This window comes from Pongo pygmaeus, chromosome 2 (assembly GCF_028885625.2).
Source record: "Pongo pygmaeus isolate AG05252 chromosome 2, NHGRI_mPonPyg2-v2.0_pri, whole genome shotgun sequence".
NCBI classification, from domain to species: domain Eukaryota; kingdom Metazoa; phylum Chordata; class Mammalia; order Primates; family Hominidae; genus Pongo; species Pongo pygmaeus.
The window spans coordinates 88478097-88499814 of NC_085930.1; the positions used below are offsets into that span (position 1 = coordinate 88478097).

At 38.7% G+C, this 21718-nt stretch overlaps 1 long non-coding RNA gene across 1 annotated transcript in view; it reads right to left on the reverse strand.

The window, feature by feature from the left end:
* Positions 1-382: 382 nt before the first annotated feature.
* LOC129034236 (uncharacterized) overlaps positions 383-21718 on the reverse strand; it is a 327788-nt gene continuing 306452 nt past the window's right edge. Inside the window, exon 4 of the long non-coding RNA XR_008501783.2 lies at positions 383-5509. This is a non-coding gene — a long non-coding RNA (uncharacterized LOC129034236). The remainder of the gene's footprint in view (positions 5510-21718) is intronic.

Genomic DNA, 21718 nt, shown 5'->3' on the forward strand with positions numbered 1-21718 from the left:
ATGAGAAGATTATAGATAGATTCGTAGATCTCAATTCATATGCTACAAACCTTTCACAGGTTTGCCACCTAATTGGGAACAGTCTGTGCAGTTTTCTTTTTGTACCTCTGAGGTTATTCACTGTCATGACAACTGTCACTAATTATGTTTGTCTGAGATGGTCATGAAACGTGGTGGTGGTGGTGGGGCTGAAACTAGGAGTAGGAAAGGAGAGACAGCATAACACAAATCTGAAAAGAAAAATTGAAAAGATGCGTGACATGAAAGATGTGTGGGTGGAAGTCTGTAGTATCTTTTCCCTAGAAGGGTATAAATATGCACACATTATTAACTTTATTGAAGTATAATTTACATGAGACAAAATCAGTGTATCTATTTTAAGTGTCCAGTTTAAGTTTTGATATATGAATACATATGTATAATGATCACCAAAATCAAGACACATAAAATTCCCAATTCACTAAAATATTATCTTCTGTTTCTGCCCAGGCAACCTCCCACCCTAACCCTAGCTGCCATTATATTTTCTATCAATAAAGACTAGATTTACCTGTTTTAGATCTTCAAACAAATTGAGTCATGTGACGTGTACTTTTTGGGGATTGGGCACTTTTACTCAGCAAAATATTTTTGAGATTCATTCATATTGTGTTCAACAAGTATTCATACATAAGTAGACAAGCAATCTGTGAGCAGACATATGTTTTTTATTTTTCTTGGGCTGATACCTAGAAAAGGGGTTGATGAGTTATATGATAAGCATGTCTTTAACTTTATAAGAAACTATCAAATTGTGTTCTAAGATGTTTGTACTATTTTACACTCTCACTACCCATGTATGACATTTCCAGTACTCCTACATCCTCTCCAAATCTTGGTAATATCTGCCTTTTCACATTTTAGCTACTTTAGTAGGTGTGTAGTGGTATCTTATTGCGGTTTAAAATTGCATTTCTATGGTGACTATGATGTTGAGTATCTTTTAGTGTTTACTGACCCTTATATTCTTCTGTGAAGTATATGTTCAAATCTTTTGCTCCTCTTAAAAATTTGGTTGTCTTCTTATTATTGAGTCATAAAAGTTCTTCTTATAGTCCAGATACAACTCTATGATGTGCATTGTGAATATTTTCTTTCAGTCTTTGACTTGACTTATTTTTTAATGGTGCTTTGTCAGTAGCAAAAGTTTTTGCTTTTGAGGAAATCTATCAATTTGGTGTTTTTTGGTTAGTACTTTTTATGGTCTAAGAAATCCATTATGGCCAGGTCATAAAATTTTATCGTTTTAGGTTTCACATTTAGTTCCACGATCTGTGTCTAGTTTACTTTTTGCGTGTGGTAAGCAGTAGGAACCAAAGTTAGTCTTTTTCAATACAGTCTGATTGTTACAGCACTAATGGTTGAACTTACTTTCCTCTCTGTTCTATTCAAGCTCACTGTTCTGTACTTTCCTCTCTGTTCTATTCAAGCTCACTGACCTTTTTCTTCTGCAATATCAAACTGTTATTGCAACTATCTAGTGAATATTTTCACTTCAGATATTATACTTTCCTGCTTTAGAAGTTTCACTAGGTTCTTTTTTACAGTTCCCATTTCTCTCATTGCATTTATGTTTTTATACACATACTTAAACTACTGATAGCTGTTTGAAAATCCTTGTCCACTAATTTTATCATCTCTCTCACTTCTGGGTCTCTTTCTGTTGATGCATTTTTCTCCTGTTTATGGAAAGGACGTTTTATTTCTTAATTTCTTGTGTGTCTAGTAATTTTTTTATTGCATGTTGCTGAACATTGTGTTACAGTATTGATTGTCTGGATTTAGTTTTGCTCCTTTAAAGAGCATTGTGCTTTGTTCTAGCAAGCATTTAAATTTCATGTAGATTAGCTTAATCTTTTTGAGATTTCTAAAAAGTTTTATTAGAACAAGTATGGAGTACAGTAGCCTCCCCTCCCCCCACCCCCGTGGGGAATACTTTCCAAGACCCTCTATGGATGCCTGAAACTGAGGACAGTACCCCCTGAACCTGATTGCTATTGATTGGAATGCCTCTCTGTTCATGTCTTGCACCCACAAATGTAACTCTTTTTCCATCTTAACTAAGCACTTTGCACGAACTGTGGTGGTAACTTTTGCAGTTTGAGGTGCAACAGCAAAACTAGCAAATATCTTTTTCCTTCTTCACAATTCCAAGGATAGAAGATATGTTCTCACTGTAGATCTCAGCCGCCTCAGCATATGACTTTTTTTACCTTATTAAGTCAAGAACTTTCACATTTTTACTTAAAGGAAGTACTTTGTGGCTTCTCTTTGGCTTATCCAAATTGCCAGCATTGCTATTCTTGCATGTGGGGGCTGTTATTAAACGAAACAAGGGTTACTTGTGTATAAGCACTGTGATACTGCCACAGTCATTCTGATAACCTAAGTGACCAATGGGAGGGTGGCATATACTGGACAAAGGGATGATTCATGTTCTGGGTGGTACAGAGTGGGATGGCTTGAAATTTCGTTATGCTACTCAGAACAGTGTACAATTTAAAATTTATGAATTGCTTATTTCTGAGATTTTCCATTGAATATTTTTGGACTGAAGTTGACTGTGGGTAACTGAAGCTCCAGGAAGTAAGACTGTGGATAAGGGGGAGCTACTGTAGTTTTTATTGTAGGGACAATTTTGCATTACTACTGAGGCATGAATATTTTGGGGTCTCTACTAAATGATGCATAAATTCAATAGTGTGTCTCGACTTTGGCTGGAACTTGAATATATTTCAGTTCAGGAGGAGATCTGGTAGTTGTTCAGTTTATAGTTCTTCAGTAATTGTCTTTCCAAGTACTATTCTTTCACTTGTGGAGTCTTACCGTATATAGTTCCATAATCAGCCAAAAACTCAAGAACGTCCTTTGTATATTCTTTTATTTTTATTTTTATTTTTGAGACAGGGTCTCACTTTGTCACTCGGGCTGGAAATGCAGTGGTGCGATCTTCGCTCACGGTGACTTCTGCCACCTGGGTTCAAGTGATTCTTGTGCCTCAGCCTCCGAGTAGCTGGGATTACAGGTGCCTGCCACCATGCCTGACTAATTTTTTTTTTTTTTGAGATGGAGTTTTGCTCTGTCTCTCAGGCTGGAGTGCAGTGGCGTGGTCTTGGCTCACTGCAACCTCCGCCTTCCGGGTTCAAGCGATTCTCCTGCCTCAGCCTCCTGAGTAGCTAGAATTACAGGCATGCACCACCACGCCCAGCTAATATTTGTATTTTTAGTAGAGAAAGGGTTTCACCATGTTGGTCAGGCTGGTCTTGAATTCCTGATCTTGTGATCCGCCCGCTTTGGCCTCCCAAAGTGCTGGGATTACAGGCAGGAGCCACCGCATCGGGCCATGCCCGGTTAATTTTTGTATTTTTAGTAGAGACAGAGTTTCACCAGGTTGGTCAGGCTGGTCTTGAACTCCTAGCCTCAAGTAATCTGCCCACCTCAGCTTCCCAAAGTGCTGGGATTACAGGCGTGAGCCACCGCATCCAACCCCCTTGTGCGTATTTCTTGAGCTCTTTCCCTACATAGCTCCTTCCTTCCCCATATTCTGCCCTACAAATTCCAGTCATTTCAGCTTTCCCAATATTGATCCCTGTCTCCTCTACTTGGTGAAGCCCCATGTTTCACCTGGGTTTTCCTTTCCAGAGTAGCAGTTCGGACAGTATCTCCAGGCAAAAAATCAGGGCAATTATAGGCATCAGCTCATTTCCTTCCTTTTTCTCAGGGATCATAGTTTTGTGCTGCCTATTATCCAAAAACAGTGGCTTCATATTTTCTATCCAGTTCTCTAATTGTTTATGATAGATGGTCTCTTTAATGGCAGTTAGCCCATTATGGTCAGAAGCAGAAAAAGTATATTTTTTAAAAGTACAAGTAAGGCAATTATTTTACCATAAACAGGAATAAAGGGCCCTCAGCTAAATGGTATGTTCACTTGAATTGTGACTTAGTTCCTTTGAGAGCACTAGTGAAAGTCGGGTTTTAAGATACGTGCCACAAGTACTGACGAAGAGGCCTATTTCTCAAATAGCAATTGCTTGTGTCCTACCATTGTGGTTTGTGCTACAACTGTGAAGAACTTGCATTATAATTTACTTAAAATACTTTCTTTAAGTTGACTTCCTTGTACCTTAAATTGATGTGAAAAGTGAACTATAGTATGACTATAAATGAAATTGAGAAACGAATTCTGTTTTTATAATGTACATTAAATTAAGCAAATGGCTCTTTACAGAGGGGGGAAAAAGAGTCCCTGGACTACTGAAGTCATCTCATATCACTTAGTACTTTTCTACACCTGGTTATACTCAAACAGATCACATAGGCACTGAAGGAAGATGTGAGATGGGTGATGGAGATGAAAAAGGAATGGACATTTTTCATTTATCATTTCTGATAGAAACATACAATTTTAAAACTAGAATAAGCTTAGAAACATCTAATCTAACTGACTCATCTCACAGATGAGAAAACGATCTTACAGATGGACTAGCTGCTTTCCAAAGTGTCACCACTGGTTAATTAATTCAACAGGTACTTACCAACAGATACTAAGTGCTAGATACTCTTTTAGGAGCTGGGAATACAGTAGTAAATGAAGCAGACAAAATCCTTATCTTCTTAGAGTTTACATTCTAGCGATGAGTGGAACCCCTTTCCTTGGGTCTGTGTTCAGTTGTGTATTATTTTAATAGGCTACAGACTACAAAGGACAGCACCTGAACACTTTAATAACTGTCCCCATCTTGTCCTTCAACACCTTTAGGAATCAAGTTCTTCTCTATGTAAGATCAGCCCAATTTTATAATTATCTCAGTCTAACCTACCTGGAATATACCAACTCACTTCATATTTCCTAATGGAGCTACATCCCATGCTTTTAAGCTTTATCCCTATAAGAAAAAAATATCGATCATTTTTACAAAAAAGTGTCCACGACCAATTACATCATTTAGAATTTTCTTGAGTGTAGTTGGCCTCTGGTTGCAACACAAATCAGCCTGTAGACAGGATCTCTTGGCTTCTTATCTCATGTAGCTTTAGGATCGTGTTCCTACCCTATTTTGATCTCTCTTGGTGTATCACTTACCCAAGGTGTTTGTGCTGTTTATCTATACAAGCTCCTATATCCCAGTCCTGTCTCCATTTAGATCTGGAAACTCTTACCCAACCAAGCCCCTTCTGGTCTGAGGAAAAGAAGACTCTACTTTGACATTCCAATCTTGAAAGCTGACTCTGTTCCTGACAGCTTCGATGTTTTTCACAGGCATAACCACCCCCAGAGAGGCAGAAAAGGTAGGATGGAAGAAATCATCAGAAATGAGTTTGGGCACGCAGTTGACTCTCCTTTTTGTCTTTAGATCAGTGGAATTAGTGAACACTGCTATGAACTCATGAAGTTTTCAGGCTTCAGAATTCCCAGATGTCTTCAAGTTGTCTTTGAAGAATTCTTACTTTACAATGTGTGTTTTTCCTTAGAAAAGGAGAAAAACAGTGTATCTTGTTAGTGGGATAGCTAAAATTTGAGGATAACTCCCTTTTATTATGGGATTGCTAGGTCTCAGGCATGATGTTATGCACTTTATCATTTTCACCTTCACAACAATCCAGTGATATATGAATTATATGTGACCTCATGCTACAAATAAGGAAGTAGAATCTTGGAGAGGCCACTTAGTTTCACTAACATCAAATAACCAGTATGTGATTGGGTCAAGATCCAGTTCCATTTGCTACCAGTGAAAGCCTCCTACAATACAGCTCATTAATATCAGTGTTGGGGTAAAAATTATAAATATAAGAATATGTGTAAAACATTAAATGTAGGGTTTTTCCTCATACAATCATCTGTAGCTGAACGAACTGAGTCAGAATCTGAAATTTGTCTCAAAATCACTAAGTAAAGTGGTGATCTGAATTAGAATCCTAGTCTTTCGAATTTTATTCCAAGCTTGTTTTCAACACAGCATTTTAATTCCAGGAAAAAAAATGATTCAAATTGAATTGGCTGGAATTGTTCGGTTAAAACTCAGTGTTTTTACCGTTAAAACCTAGAAGATTTTTTTTATAATGCCAGTATTATAACTCTGCTCTTAAATCCTCTAAATTCAACAAATATTTACTCAAATATTGAATGACATTCAAATATTTGAATGTCTCTTATTGATTTTATTATGTTTTTTATTGCTACCTGGATATCCCAAATAAACTGTTCTATTGCCAGACCAAAATAAAAGATAAAATATATTTTTTCAAATTCGAAGAAGTTGTCTTTGGTCTATCTAGACTATCCATTATCCTGAAAGATGTGTAGATGTTTAATAGGTGAGAATAAAGTAGAAAATGCCTTTTTCCTCAAAGTATTCTGTTGGGATGTGCCAATTGAAAGAAAAAAAATCAGTTTAAGGAGCCACATAATCATTAAACAGTCTTGTTTCAGTCACTATCACTGCAAATGCAATTAGGGCCAATTCTCCTGAGTCTATGCTAATGGGAGGAGGGTGTAACATGGATGGTTGACAAGCTCAGATAATCTGAATAACTGATTTTCAACATTTCCCCCTGCTAAACCTATTTACCAGAGTTGCTAGCAAGTAATGGAAACTGCCGATTCTCGTTTCCTTCCTCTCCTTCCCACACCCGGTGCCCCAACCCAGTCACCCTTTGATGGAGATGTTAGTGAGCAGTGAATTGGCCAAAAAGCTGTGGGAGGAAGAAGAAAGAAGGAAAGTTGATCAATCTTCAAATAAATAAAAGCTATTTTTATGTGATGCTTCTGCAATGGAAGGTCCTGACACATGTAGAATATTGTCTGGGTTAATATTCTTATCATACATACTTGTACAGTAAACCCACCTCAATAGTTTTATTAAATTCACATAGGTAAGCAAAATAGCAATTCACTTTCTTTGTTCAAAAATATTAAAAGTTACAGATATAGTTGAAGTTTCTTTTGACATTTGCCCTCAATCTCTCAGACCTGCCTCCTTACTCAAAAGGAGCTGCATCACTCTGATATCTACTTATTATTATACAAAATGTCCAGCTTTTTATCCAGGTTTTTTCTATGAATTTACATAGAAATTTAGTCAGAGAAAATAAGCATGTTCTTTTGTTTTTACAGTAATAATATCCTGCCTACATAGTTTAGCTATGTGGGGTGACACTGTTACGCATTGCCCAAATCTCCCTTCAGTGAAGGACTCATTGCCTCATCAGGGAGCACTTCCAGTAGACTGTCTGCATCTCTCAGCCCCTTCTTGGACCACCTCTGCTGCAATAGCCCCCTCACCCTCAGGCTCACCCCTGCAGAGGACAGGCAATGGTCAGTGACTGATCCAGTTCCATTTCGTACCAATGTACTAGTTCCCATGCAAGCTCATTGTAAGACTATAAATGTCTTGCCATGTTGGCCAAAACTGGGGCAACTCAGAAAGATCTTCCTAGCCTCAGAGCTGCCTGTGGGGTGGCTGAGGTTGCTGTGGAGCCCACATCATAACTCAGCTTCTCCCTTTGCCCAATCCTGCTTCCTTAGATGCTGATGCCAAGAATTTTCCTAACGAACTTCCAGAACACTAACTTCCATCTCATGGTCTGCTTCCCAGGAAACCATCCTATGACATGTCACTTGCTTAGTTTTTCACAGAATATGTCCTGGAAGGCCCATTTGCTAGTAAACATAGACCTATCTCATTATTTTAATCTTGTATTTGTGTCAGAACTGAGATGTTGTTCATCAAAGCCCTGGTTCCCTATGTCCCTGAACCTGCATCTAGACTACATCATGATTAACTATGACTAAATTAGTGTGTTCTAGCCAATGGGCTGTGGACAGAAGTGATATATGGCACTCCCAGGCCCGGTCTGTTGAAACTTCATGAACATCCTTTCTCATCCTCCATGTGCTAACTAGATGCAAAGGATCTAGCAGAAGTTTCCAAGGTCCTAGGAACAGCAGAGCCACAGAAAGCTGGGTCACTGAATCACCACATTGAAGGCTTCCCCGTGAACCTCCACCTCAAACTGTTAACCTGTTGAAATATGTAAGGGCATTTCTTACAGGAATTAGCCTCTCCTACTTAAAAGCCAAAGAACTCTGGCTGTTTCCAGTCTCTCACTATTACAAAACACATTGTTCTGAGTATTTTGTATATGTCTCCTTGGGTGCAAGTGTTTCTCTGGTGTAAATAGTAAAAACAGAAGCGGACTTGCTAGGTCTTGAAATACACAAGCTTTAAAATTCAATCAATATTTTTGTATCATTTCCCAAAGTGGTTATACCAATTTGTATTCCTACTAGGAGTGCATGGAAATATCTTTCTCATAGCTTTCAAATGTGGGACTATGCCAGGGACTCTACTAAGTATTTTACCTGCCTTTAAAATATTTGACCCTCAAAGTAACTCTGAAGTGTACATTTCTATTACTTAGCTCTGCTTTTCAGAGAAAACTGAGGTCAATAATTTATAGCTGAAAGAGCTAAGATCTAAACCTAAGGTGGTCTGACTCCAGAATTAGAGCTAGATTTCTTTTCTCTTACATTATATTGCTTATATACAATTCTCCTTCAAAGTTAGAAGCTGTCAGGCAAATTATTTAATTAAATGTTATACTTCATTGGGGAGAATTAAGGACTGTAGTAGTCTTTGTGTATGGGGATTAATTGGTCATGAGGAGGTATCACTCATAAATGTCAAGGGTTTATTTTCATGGGTCAGACAGTATGCAGGAGGGTTAAGCCTTCCATCTCAGCTTTGAAAAAAAAAAGTGTAAATGTATATAGATGTTTAAGTTATTTAAAAGGCTTTTCTAAAAAATAAGTAAAACAAAAGCTAATAAAATCTGCATTCCGGGTGGCTGCTTGCAAAGTGGCTATAATTACTTGGCCAAATCACATCTTGCTCAGTGTTCCTCCCTGAACTTCCTTTGTCCTCGAATTGAACATAATGCAGAGGAGGTCTGTGTGGGTCTGGGACAAGATGGAATTTGGACCAGCTGTTTTCAAAGGTTACATTAGAAACTCAAAGGCTAAAGGGGGTTACTGGGAAAACTGCCTTCTAAAGTGGGAATCTCCCCATTGTATCACGTGCCTGTACCAAGAACTATGGCAGGGGTGAAACTGGAAACACACAAATCTTCACAAGATGAACAAAATGTTAGGCCCTATAGACAAGGCACAGGGACACATTTGACTTCCCAAATTCCTTCCATTTTTGTGGTTTTTGAGGTTACAATAGAATTCAAGTCTCTCTGGGTTCATGTTCATCTAGTTTTGACAAAATATGACTTCCTGTGTCAGTGAAAGAAGGTTTTGATTTACAAAAAAAAAGAGGCAATTAGATGAAATAGTTTCACTAACTTTAAATGAATCAAAGTTAGATTTTTCTTAAAATATGCAGGGGTCAAAAGTCTGGGCATGAAACAAGCAATGGACCAATTTGGGGTTTCCTTGGGTCTTACCATGTTGAAAATCCCTGAGTTCCTATAAATACCAAATTTGTTAAGGGGCAAGAAGGCAGAGCAGACAAAGATAAAGAGGGCTAATTGGGTGTATATAATTGCTGGGCAGAAAGCTTAAATTTGGTCTCTTAGGCAAATGTGTCCCTTTAATGCTGTTATCCTCTTTCTTTAATGATATACGTTCATTCATTTAGCCAACATCTATTGTGCTTACTACACGTCAGGCACAGTTAGACACTTGTTCTACATTGGGGGGTGAAATAAACATAGACTTATAGTCTTTGAGTGGACAGAAGATGAAATATATAAGTCAGTACAACTATTCCTAATTAAGTATTTGCAAACTGAGACAGTTGCTATGAAAAAAGTAATTGGGGTACATCAATGAAGAATGAAAGGAGAGACCTATGTAGATAAAGTCCTCAAGGGAGACGTGTCTGCAGAGGCACAGTTTGAATGGAGACAGATGCAGAATGAGCCAGGGGTGAAATTTCTCAGGCTGGGAGGCTGCTCACATGAAGACTCTAGGACAGGGAAGAGCTTGGGATAACTGGAGGCTAGAACATACTGGGACAGTGGCTCAAGCAGGAGGTGGAGAGGGAAGCAGGGGACAAGGAGTTCCAGAGAGTGGAATGATCCTAGAGAGTCTTAATCACAGAGATGACACAGTCAAATTCACATTTTAAAAATATCACTCCAGCTGCAGTGCTCACACTGTATTCGAAGGAAAAGATGGTTGAGAAAGTACGATGGAGGTAGGGAATTGACATAATGGGTGACTGCAATAGTTGAAGTACTGCAAGACAGAGGAGCAAAAGTGAGATGTATTTATGTATCTGTTCCTTTGTCATTGGATGTACTCATTTGGACCTCTGTCAAAGCTGCCATGAAAGTGAAATACTGTATGAATCTGACTGTATAGCATGAATCCCATTAAGCTTTCTCAGGAAAGTATACTCAGGTAAGCTGGAAGGCCGTTACTTTGGCTTCAAGCTCTGACAATTGTCAGAGACAGAGTATCCAAAGTGCCTGGATCTGCGATTATAGCAACGTGCAGAACTTCTGAGATTTTGCAAGTGTTCCCATGTGACATGTGGTGCATGAGGTTGCCATGGCAGTGAGCTCCTCCAGCAAGGATATTAGGAGGTATACTTGCCAGAGTCTCTTTTCTGTTTCCTTGACATGAGATTGAATGGAGAAGGCAGAGAGTAACAAATGTAATGAGATTCTGATTTTTCTATGTTTATGCTCATGGAATATCTGAAAAGAAAGGAAGGCATGACATCTATTTTTTCAAATGGCAGTGTGTGGGGGCTTACGAGCTGTTCATTTTAAAGCTCCAGTGGAGACTTTTGACTGGCTTTTACATATCCCACTGTTTGTGGATATGCTCCATCACAAACAGACGTTTTAAAAGCTGTAGTGGGCCAAACTTTGTTTTATTTTAGTATTTGTCCACCAAAGATGTCCGTGAAATTTCTAATGTTTATTTGTGAACTGTTTTGGAGAAAGTAGGGAATTGGAAGCTCTGCACAGTAGAATTGCCAGGCACTGGTTGAACATGTGTTTGAGATCTGTAGCCATGAATTTAAAGTGATGCCAATCAGCACTTTTGCTTTTAAATAGCTACAATGTCTTCTAAGGCAAATAATATCTTCAATAGGAAATCGATTTATTGTCCATGGTATCTGTGATTTGAGGTTTTCTTTTATTGAGTGGTAAATATTTTTTGAGCATCTATTTTGAGCCAAAAACTGTATGGACAAAATAAGCTAAGGGGAGCAGAATGAGGAAATAAAAAGACAGAAGACAGAACTTAGGGATAAAAAATAACTCAGGAAAAGGAACTTTAAAATCCCCTTGGCGTTCACTTCTCAGTCTTTCATTTTCCATCTGCATCACCTTAGATGAGTCACTTAATCTGCGCTTTTGTTGATCACTTTAAATTTGAAGCCTTAACTAAACTACAGAGTCTTCAGTGGCCTTTAAGGGAAAGATGTAATCAAAATGCTAGGCATGACACATATATTATATTTCACATACCTCTGAAACAGATAATTTCCAAAGATCTTGTTATCATTTAATAGGTAGCCACAGCAAATAACTTTGATAAAGTTCTCCCTAGAGGTTGAGAAATTGGTGGGGTTTTTTGTTTCCAAAAGAAAAAAAAAGAAATTGCTGTTTGGTGGGCTTATTTGCTCTGAATTTTTGCTGTCTCACCTAGAAAATGAGCATAGAAACTTGGGAACTTGAGAGAGAAAGAAAGAGAGAGAGAGAAAGTGTGTGTCTGTGTGTGTGTGTGTGTGTGTGTGTGTGTGTGATGTTGAGTTAAATGTGGGTAATGTTAGCCATTTGTCTTTTTTTACACCAAAATTAAAAAGCACTTAGAACATAGGAATCAAAGCCCCACCTCACTGGCTTTTACTTTCTGAGTTCCTATGCTGACATAATCCCAAATGCTAATTTAGTCAAGTATGGCTAATCCTCTAGAAGCCTCAGCAGTCAGCCACGTAATTCAGCGCCACTTTACAGAACTCTCAATTTAATTTTTCAGATTTGTCAAGGAGAAGGATAAAAGTATGTTCACCCTATAAAGTAGAAACCACACTGAAGGACCTGCAATAATGTAGAACTTCCTATCATCCATGATGATGCACCAGCCTTTCCAACTCCATTATCTAGAGCTGTGGTTCTCGATCAGAGGCAATTTTGTCTCTCAGGGGACATACACAATGTCTAGACACATTTTGATTTCCACGATTGGGAGGTAGAGGTAGGTAGAAGCCAGGGATGCTGCTAAACCTCCAGAAATGCACAGGATAGTCTCTCACAACAAAATTCTCTGAACCAAAATGTCAATGGTAATAGTAACGAAGTTGAGAAACTCATGTCTGAATTGCCCCTTAACCTCATGATCAAACATGTCTGTTTCTTGGGATTGTAAGCATGCTAAAAGAAAAAGCTGGCTGGGTGCGGTGGCTCATGCCTGTAATCTCAGCACTTTGGGAGGCTGAAGTGGGTGGATAGCTTAATCCCAGGAGTTCAAGACCAGCCTGGGCAACATCGCAAAACCCTGTCTCTTTTAAAAATACAAAAAATTAGGCCTGGTGGCATGCACCTGTGGTCCTAGCTACTTGGGAGGCTGAGGCAGGAGGATTTCTTGAGTCTGGGAGGCAGAGGTTGTGGTGAGCCAAGATCACGCCACTACACTCCAGCCTGGGCAACAGAGAGAGACTCTGTCCCCCACCCCCCCACCAAAAAAAAAACTAAAAAATTAATTTAGATTTTAACAGATATAACAATGGCTTTCTAAAGCAAAGTGCTTTCTAGTTTGTAAAATCAAATGTAAAACATGGTCCATTTACAATACAAATGATATCTTTTATACATATAAGATATTTTATAGTATGCAAAAAGAGTCACAGTCAGGTCAACCTCTAAATTTGTTGTGACTCCATCACATTGAAATTTCTACTGCTTTTTTTTTTTAATCTTTTATTTTGAGACGGGGTCTTGCTTTGTTGCCCAGGCTGGAGTGCAATGGTGTGATCTTGGCTCACTGCAACCTCCACGTCTTGAGTTTAAGCAATTCTCCTGCCTCAGCCTCCTGAGTAGCTGGGATTAGAGGCATGCATCACCATGCCTGGTGAATTTTGTGTTTTTAGTAGAGATAGGGTTTCACCATGTCGGCCAGGCTGGTCTCAAATTCCTGACCTCAAGCAATTCATCCACCTCAGCCTCCCAAAGTGCTGGGATTACAGGTGTGAGCCACCACTCCTGCTTCTACTGCATTTTTGATTTACATTATCGGTAATAATTGGAAAGGTTTTAGGATATTTTAAGGTAGCCATATATTATTTTGTATACCTTGAGAAATTACATCTATTTTCTCCACAAAAATCTTTCCTTGGGAAGTGACTTCTTTTGCTACTAGCAATTTTTAAACATTGCTGTTGTCATGGTAATGTCTAATTATTATTACAAGTAAATTCTCCAGATCTAAATTTGGGAACATGCAAGACATTCTCCAAGAAAGAAAAATCAGTGGTAAAAGGTCTTAGCCCTTCTTTCTTTTGTTGCATGGTTGCATTCAGGTCGTTTAATTCTGCCCATGACATCAAGAATGCCTATTTTTATGAAAAGCTGGTTTTACAGCAGGAAAATTGGCCCACCTCTCAGTTATGATGCCTAATGATTCAAGGTTGTTAGATAACTCTTTCAGAATACAACAGATTTGATTCACTGATGGAGTTTGCATTCCACAGCATCTTAGTATCTTTACGGGGGTCATGGATTTAGATATTTCATTGTGTTTGAACTCCAAGATGCTCAGTCCTACTTTCTGCAGTCGCTGAGGGCAACTGTAGAACTGGCAAATAAGCAACAGTGTGAATTGAGGCAAGGTGGTTCTACCCATGAAAAGAACCAGGGGCCACAGAGGGTCTCAGCTCTTAGTAATAGAGGCAGAGATTGCCCCTGAGAAGGGAAAGAAGCACATGCCATAGAGAAAGGTGGCTATAATAGGGGTGACCAAAATGTAAATAGAATGGCTTAAACTTTCTTTTTTTTTTAAATTATACTTTAAGTTCTAGGGTACATGTGCAGAATGTACAGGTTTGTTACATATGTATACATGTGCCATGTTGGTGTGCTGCACCCGTTAACTTGTCATTTACTTTGGGTATATCTCCTAATGCTATCCCTCTCCCCTCCCCCCCACCCCATGACAGGCCCCAGTGTGTGATGTTCCCCTTCCTGTGTCCAAGTGTTCTCATTGTTCAATTCCCACCTATGAGTGAGAACATGCAGTGTTTCATTTGCTGTCCTTGTGATAGTTTGCTCAGAGTGATGGTTTCCAGCTTCATCCATGTCCCTACAAAGGACATGAACTCATCCTTTTTTATGGCTGCATAGTATTCCATGGTGTATATGTGCCACATTTTCTTAATCCAGTCTATCACTGATGGACATTTGGGTTGGTTCCAAGTCTTTGCTATTGTGAATAGTGCGGCAATAAACATATGTGTGCATGTGTCTTTATAGCAGCATGATTTATAATCCTTTGAGTATATACCCAGTAATGGGATGGCTGGTTCAAATGGTATTTCTAGTTCTAGATCCCTGAGGAATCGCCACACTGTCTTCCACAGTGGTTGAACTAGTTTACAGTCCCACCAACAGTGTCAAAGTGTTCCTATTTCTCCACATCCTCTCCAGCACCTGTTGTTTCCTGACTTTTTAATGATCGCCAGAATGGCTTAAACTTTCTAAAATCACAAAGCATATTCTCCAAGTCTGTTCTTGGATAGCCAAGGTTTCCAGACCTCAGGGGTGTCTCAGTGAGGGCTGCTAGAAAATTCTTTCCTGCACACAACTCACCCGAGTTCCTGATTCTTTCATTTAGATCCATACCTAAGGACTAGTTTTTGGTCATCGTAAGGCAGATCACATTTTAACAAACTGATCCTGTGCATCTGCTACATTCTTTATTTCCCGAGTTCTGCAGATACCATTCATCAAACTAAAGTGCAGAGAAAACACTGAACTAGGAATACATTGTAAGACGGATCCCCAGTTCAAAAACTTAAAAATGTGGGGGAAAAATTTGTCTTATGTTAAGGTACTTGTGGGCTACTGGAGACAGTTACATTAAGGATATAGCTTTAAATTCAACTGCCTTGGGCTTAAATCCTGGCTCTGCCATGGATGGATGAACTTGAATAAGTTATTTAACCTCCCTGTGCTTCATATTTCTCATCTTTAAATCAGGATCATAGGAACTCCTTCCCAATTTTTTTAAGAGACTCAAAATAATGTTCATCAAGCATCAATATTCTCATCATTGTTCTAAGATCTGGGCTAGAGATTCAAAATATGACAGTTGTCAATACACAGAAACTAGGTACAGGAGTAAACATGGTGATTAAGAATTTGGAACTTGATACCTGAGTTTCCATTTCAGCTCTGCTATTTCCTGGCTGTGTGACCTTGGGTTTACTTAACCTCTAAAGGCCTCAGTTTCCTTACTGGTAATGACAATATCACTGACTTCCAAGAGTTTTAAAAATCTTTAAATTAATTAATGTAAGCATTAAATTAACTTATATAAATGACTAATATTTGGTATATGATAAATATTCAATAAAATTATGTTTAAGCATAATTTTAAACAATTTTTCTTAGAAAATGAAAAATAGTTACTGTGGAACAATATACATAAAATTTACTATTTAACCATTTTTAAGTGTACAGTTCAGTGGCATAGTACATTTGCATAGTTATACAACCATCACCACTATCTATCTCCAGAATTCTTACATTATCCCAAACTGAAACTCTGTACCCATTAGTAATAACTCTCCCTCTCTGCTTCCCCCCATCCCAGCTCCTGGTAACCACTTTCCGTCTCTATGAATTTGCCTATTCTAATACCACCTTTAAGTGGAATCTTGCAATATTAGTTTTTTTGTGGCTGGCTTATTTCCCTTGGCATAATATTTCCAAGGTTCTTCCATTCTGTAGCATGTGTACAATTTCATTTAAGGCTGAACAATACTCCATTGGATGAATATACCACATTTTGTATATGCATTCACTTGTTGATGGACATTTGGGTTGTCTCCACCTTTTGGCTGTTGTGAATGGGCTGCTATGAACATTGATGTATACTATCCTTACTAAAGTACAGCAACAGGGAGTGTGAGAGAGAGGCAGTCCCAACATTGAATGGGGCAGGCAAAGGAAGATGCTCTTTTAGAAAAGTGAGAGTCTTTGAAGGCTTGTAAGTAGAGGTAGGGTTTGATCACATTCACAGGAGGTTTGTAAAACTTGTCAAGAGTCTGATTGAGGACAGTGGCATTGGTCTCAGGGAAGAATGAGTATATATGTACACTGAAGAAGTATCACAAAAAGAGATCATACCAGCAAGAAAGACCATAAATCAGAACTTCACAGCCCCTTTGAGAAGGATTTCAAATTCCATGCTAAGCCTATTACATCACAACTTTAATCTTCATTGCTGCCCCAAGAAGTATTATCTCTACTTAGCAGATGAGGGAGCAGCATCATTCTGTAACTTCAACAATTTCCAATAACTACCAAGCAGTCAAACTGACATTTTATCCCAAGCCTGCCTCCTCCTAAAGCCAGGGTTCAAAAAGTAATGTGTTCAATGCCAGTGCTGAATGAGACAAGAACTCATTTCACATTCAGCAAAGACTCTTCTGAAGCCTTGTCTCTGGCCTGATTCTCTCTCAGTGATTTCTGCCCTTAAGGTATTTCCAGAATCAAAGGGAGCCCGTTGAGTGTCTAATGAGCTTGACACATTTAACATTTATATTCATATATTTTTAGTTTGCCAAGGGGACCTGAACAACAGCTCAGCGTCTGATTTCCCTGATCTTTTCTTTTCTAAATTTTCAAGTTATGCTCTATGGATCACAGCACAGTAAAAGCCATACAAAGAACAGACCAGAGGCTGGGAATTTTCATGACCATCACCCCCTCAGTATGAGTTTCTATAAAACAAGATAATTCAGGAAAGAAAATCACTTCTAATTCATTATTTGCCCTTCAAAAATATGGATGTTTATAAATCAGGCATGTGGCACAATTGTGACACATACCATATAATTTACCACTTGCAAGTCTGTCCCTAAAATTCCATTTCCTCCTGGGAAAGTTCACTCATTCACTCATGACCAGTGAGAGACACATGAGTAGCCTACACCCTGCCTTTATTTCCTTCTAGAATACTTGACACATGACAGATTTGTTGGTGACTTCTCAATAATTAAGGTGTTACAACAAGTTGAAAAGCCATTTCAAGGGATGCAATAGGTAAAAATAATTCTTTCTATAAAATGGTTATGATGTCAGGTATAATTCTTTAATGTGATATGTGACTGTTTTTGCATACTATAAAATACCTTATATGTATAAAAGATATCATTTGTTTTGTAAATGGACCATGTTTTACATTTGATTTTACAAAATAGATAGCACTTTGCTTTAGAAAGCTATTGGTGTACCCTGTTAAAATCTAAATTAATTTTTTAGCTCCTTTTTTTTGAGACAGAGTCTCTATTGCCCAGGCTGGAGTGTAGTGGCATGATCTCAGCTCACCACGACCTCTGCCTCCCAGACTCAAGAAATCCTCCTGCCTCAGCCTCCCAAGTAGCTGGGACAACAGGTGTATGCCACCAGGCCTAGCTAATTTTTTTGTATTTTTAATAGAGACGGGATTTTGCCATGTTTCCAAGGCTGGTCTTGAACTCCTGGGATCAAGCAATCCACCTATTTTGGCCTCCCAAAGTGCTGGGATTACAGGCATGAGCCACTGCACCCAGCCAGCTTTTTCTTTTAGCATGCTTACAATCCCAAGAAACAGACATATTTGATCATGAGGTTAAGGGGCAATTCAGACATGAGTTTCTCAACTTCATTACTATCACCATTGACATTTTGGTTCAGAGAATTTTGTTGTGAGAGACTATCCTGTGCATTTTTGGAGATTTAACAGCATCCCTGGCTTCTACCTACCTCTACCTCCCAATCGTGGAAATCAAAATGTGTCTAGACATTGTGTATGTCCCCTGAGAGACAAAGTTGCCTCTGATCGAGAACCACGACTCTAGATAATGGAGTTGGACAGGCTGGTGCATCATCATGGATGATAGGAAGTTCTACATTATTGCAGGTCCTTCAGTGTGGTTTCTACTTGGAAAGAAGAGGTATGAGCTTCTGTTTACAGAGGGCCTTGAATTACTCTAATCATCAAATATTCATGTTACAAAAACCCTGCAAAATGCAAGTTTCTAACTAAATGTCAAGAGTTCAGATGGCATTCAGTGAATGATTCCAAGAGGAGCACAGTGTTTCTTTAATTAAAAGCAAGCAAGAATGAGAACTAATTAAATGTCATGATGCAACAGGGAAATGTGGGAAAGAAAGAGCTCTGTAGGAAACTGTACCAGAGAATTCGAATCTGAATTTGACGACAGAGGCCTACATGGAAAGTTAAGGGCAACTTCCACTACTGCAGAGCCAGGTTCAAACAATACCAAATAGTAAAACACTAGCAAAAATGCATCCATAGAAGGGGAGCTTTAGCATCCTTTTAAAGGGAAGGAAACCACAGAAAATTCAACTGCCAATATATGTTGCTATTATTAAAAATAATAATAACTAGCAATGCATGAGTGCCTCCTCTGTGCCAGGGAGTTTGCTAAGTACTTTACTGAACACTATCTCACTGAATTAATCTTGTGTGGAGGGCACTAGCCAAGCACACAAAATCCTTTTTTTTTTTTCTTCAAGAAATTGATAGTTTGCATTTCTAAAAAAGCATTGAATGAGTCTCAGAGGAAAACTCGGAATGTTGCTGAATCGGTATTGTTTTTATCTTATATTATGTAACGGGAAAGAGTAGGCAGCACCACAATTTTTTCATTATTCAAAAGCTATGAAGCTTTGGCCCCAGCCACTAGGTCTCCACTGCCATTCCTTTTTCAAATAGCGGCCATGAGATAATTCCACGAGGAGGCACAAATGAAAGCATATAAGTTTAAGTGAGGTTGGACACAGGTCTCCCCTCCTATCCTGAACTTGCTCTGAACCACTTGACTGGAACATCTCCTGTCCATCCTGGGTGCACTGCCCATTGCAAATCTCCCTTGTTGTTTTGATCTGAACTTTGTGTCCGATTCCATATCATCACTCCCCGGGATATTTCTACCCAGGTTGAAAACACACATCCCACTTCCAGGCATCTGCTTCATGTTTCCTGGATGGCCCAGTAATGTGTTTGTTTAGCTCACTTCTAGTTAGGCTATAGATTTTGCCAATGGCCTTTTAAACACCGGCCTCAGAATGTTTGTTTTTTTAAGTTTTTGTCTTATCTCACTTCCTCTCAAAAGACCTCACTTTTCACAGCTTGGCTGAAGCCTGAAGAAGCAGCTCTTCTCTGAGCCCTGCCTAGATATCTTGCCAAAATGTGGGGCTAAACTATTTGCGGTTTGAAAATCATAACCATTCTGCATTGTAGCATTTCATCAAATGGCCAAGAGAACAATCCAAGATCGTGGACAAGAGTACAGTAAACTGCCTTAGCAGTGGTCTGTCTCTCCCACACCCCCGTCTTACAAGTGCATAGCTGTGTGGAGTGTGCTGATTCTCAAATGCATGGGAAGCACCTGGGGGAACTTGCTGAACTGCAAATTCCCAGTCCACATCCTCAGAGATTCAGACTCAAAACAGCCGCTGGGGATGGGGGGTGGGGTGTTGCATGGAGCAGGGCTGGAACTCTGTCTTTTTAACAAACACTCCCCTCATCATTTTGATGAAGTGGTTTGTAGATGTGAACATTGAAGAAAACCCCAGTAAACTGGTTAAAATTGGACACTTGAATGTCTCAGATCCGGCTTTGATTCCTAGCTAGGCCACTGCCTAGTTGAGTAAAACTTCTGAACTCCAGTTTCTCTCAAAAGTTGATGAAATGAAAACATTTGTGAGAATTCGATGGGCTTGACACAATGTGAACATTTAATAAATGGTAGCTTTTATTTTTAAATCATGGTTTTCTAAAGAAACACAAAAGAAAGGACCATAGCTACAAACTTATTAATAGTCTTCTATGAGGAGAAATTGGTCTTTAGTTTGTAAATCTAAAGGCAAAACTTGAACAAAAGCGTGAAGGATAGAAAGCAAATGTCTAGCTCTGTTATTCCGATGATACACAGCACATACCTGGAGAGTGTGGTACCCTCTCCAGCCTCATCTCCACTCAGTATCCTTCTGGAGGTATATTGATTTCCTTTCCTCAGGGAAGTGTCCTTCCTGACCCCTACGTTAAATACACAGCACCAGTTCCTTCTTCCTGATGCCTTCATTATATGTTATTGTTAATTACTAGTTGATGTCTGTCTTCCTGCTAGTCTGAGCTCCACCAAAGGATGGGGTCTTGTTGCCTATAAGTAGCCTTATTTCCAAGGTTCATAGTATGAGACTGATACATACATTTTGTGAGAACAAATAATCGTAAGAATTTTTTTTTAATTCAATTATGGAATGGAAAGTCTTGGGGGATACCGCCTTACCTGTCACAGCAGAACCATTCAAAGGGACCACTTGGATATCTTGCCAAGGAAATCAGTGAACTTAGTGACTGTTAAGATTTTTTTCCCAACTGGCCAAATCGTTTTCTGGAGCACCTAAAGGAAATCTTGGGTAGTTTCTTGAAGAAGGACAAAGTCCTAATGAAGAGCTGTTTTGCAATTTGCGTGGAGCTAGACAAATTGCAGAAGGAAACACCAGATGACAACATCAATTTTAATTAGGTCTCAGTGAAACACCTGAAGGTGCTATTTAAATGATGTACTGCTTCAGCCCACAGGACCTCCAAACGGTGAAAGGGAGAATTAATGGGGTAGGGACAGAATGATTTTATTTATCAATGTAGTCCCAGCTCTGCTGTATTCAAATTTTTTTTTCCTTATTCGCATGGAGAAATTTTAACTTGGCATTAATATCCCCATAGAGGAAAGGTGATTCGTCAGCTGAAAGAATTAAGCATTCTACCAGACCTAGTCTCAAAAGTTGGAGAAACTGCAAAAATCACACATTATTTCAAGTCTGGAAAAGCTGAGCTAATATTTTTTTTCTCCATTGTCTTTCCTTTTCTGGTTCTGGCCCCAAACAGAAAGCCCCTTTTATATCCTTTTAAATGTGTTTCTTGGGGGAAAAAGATAATTTCCAAGTGGAAGTAGAAACAGAAAATAAATGCAAAATTCTATTTCTTTTGGCATGTAGACTTCATATGAATTCTGCTCAGATGGCTGGAGTTTCCATTACTGCAAAATAAAGGGCTACCTGGAAGCTTAGAAAAAGTGAGATTAAGAGGCTACATGATTCTTAGCCATATGTTCTTAATCAATTTAGTTCTTATTACAACTTAACTGGACTTCATCAACAGAACAATTCCTGTTACTGAATATTTATATTCCATTTTCAAAGAAAATCAGCAAAGTAACAAGAAATCACAGTTATATGTAAAGCAAGTATACATGTCTAAAATATATCTTCATTTATTTGGCAAAGTCATGGAGATGCCATTTTAAAGAGAATTCTGCACGTTCCTCTATTCATTTACTTGAGACTGTTTGTTTTCTTTCTTCTGAGAAAAGAAAAATACACTGAAAACGAAGACAAACTATTTCCTGGCGAA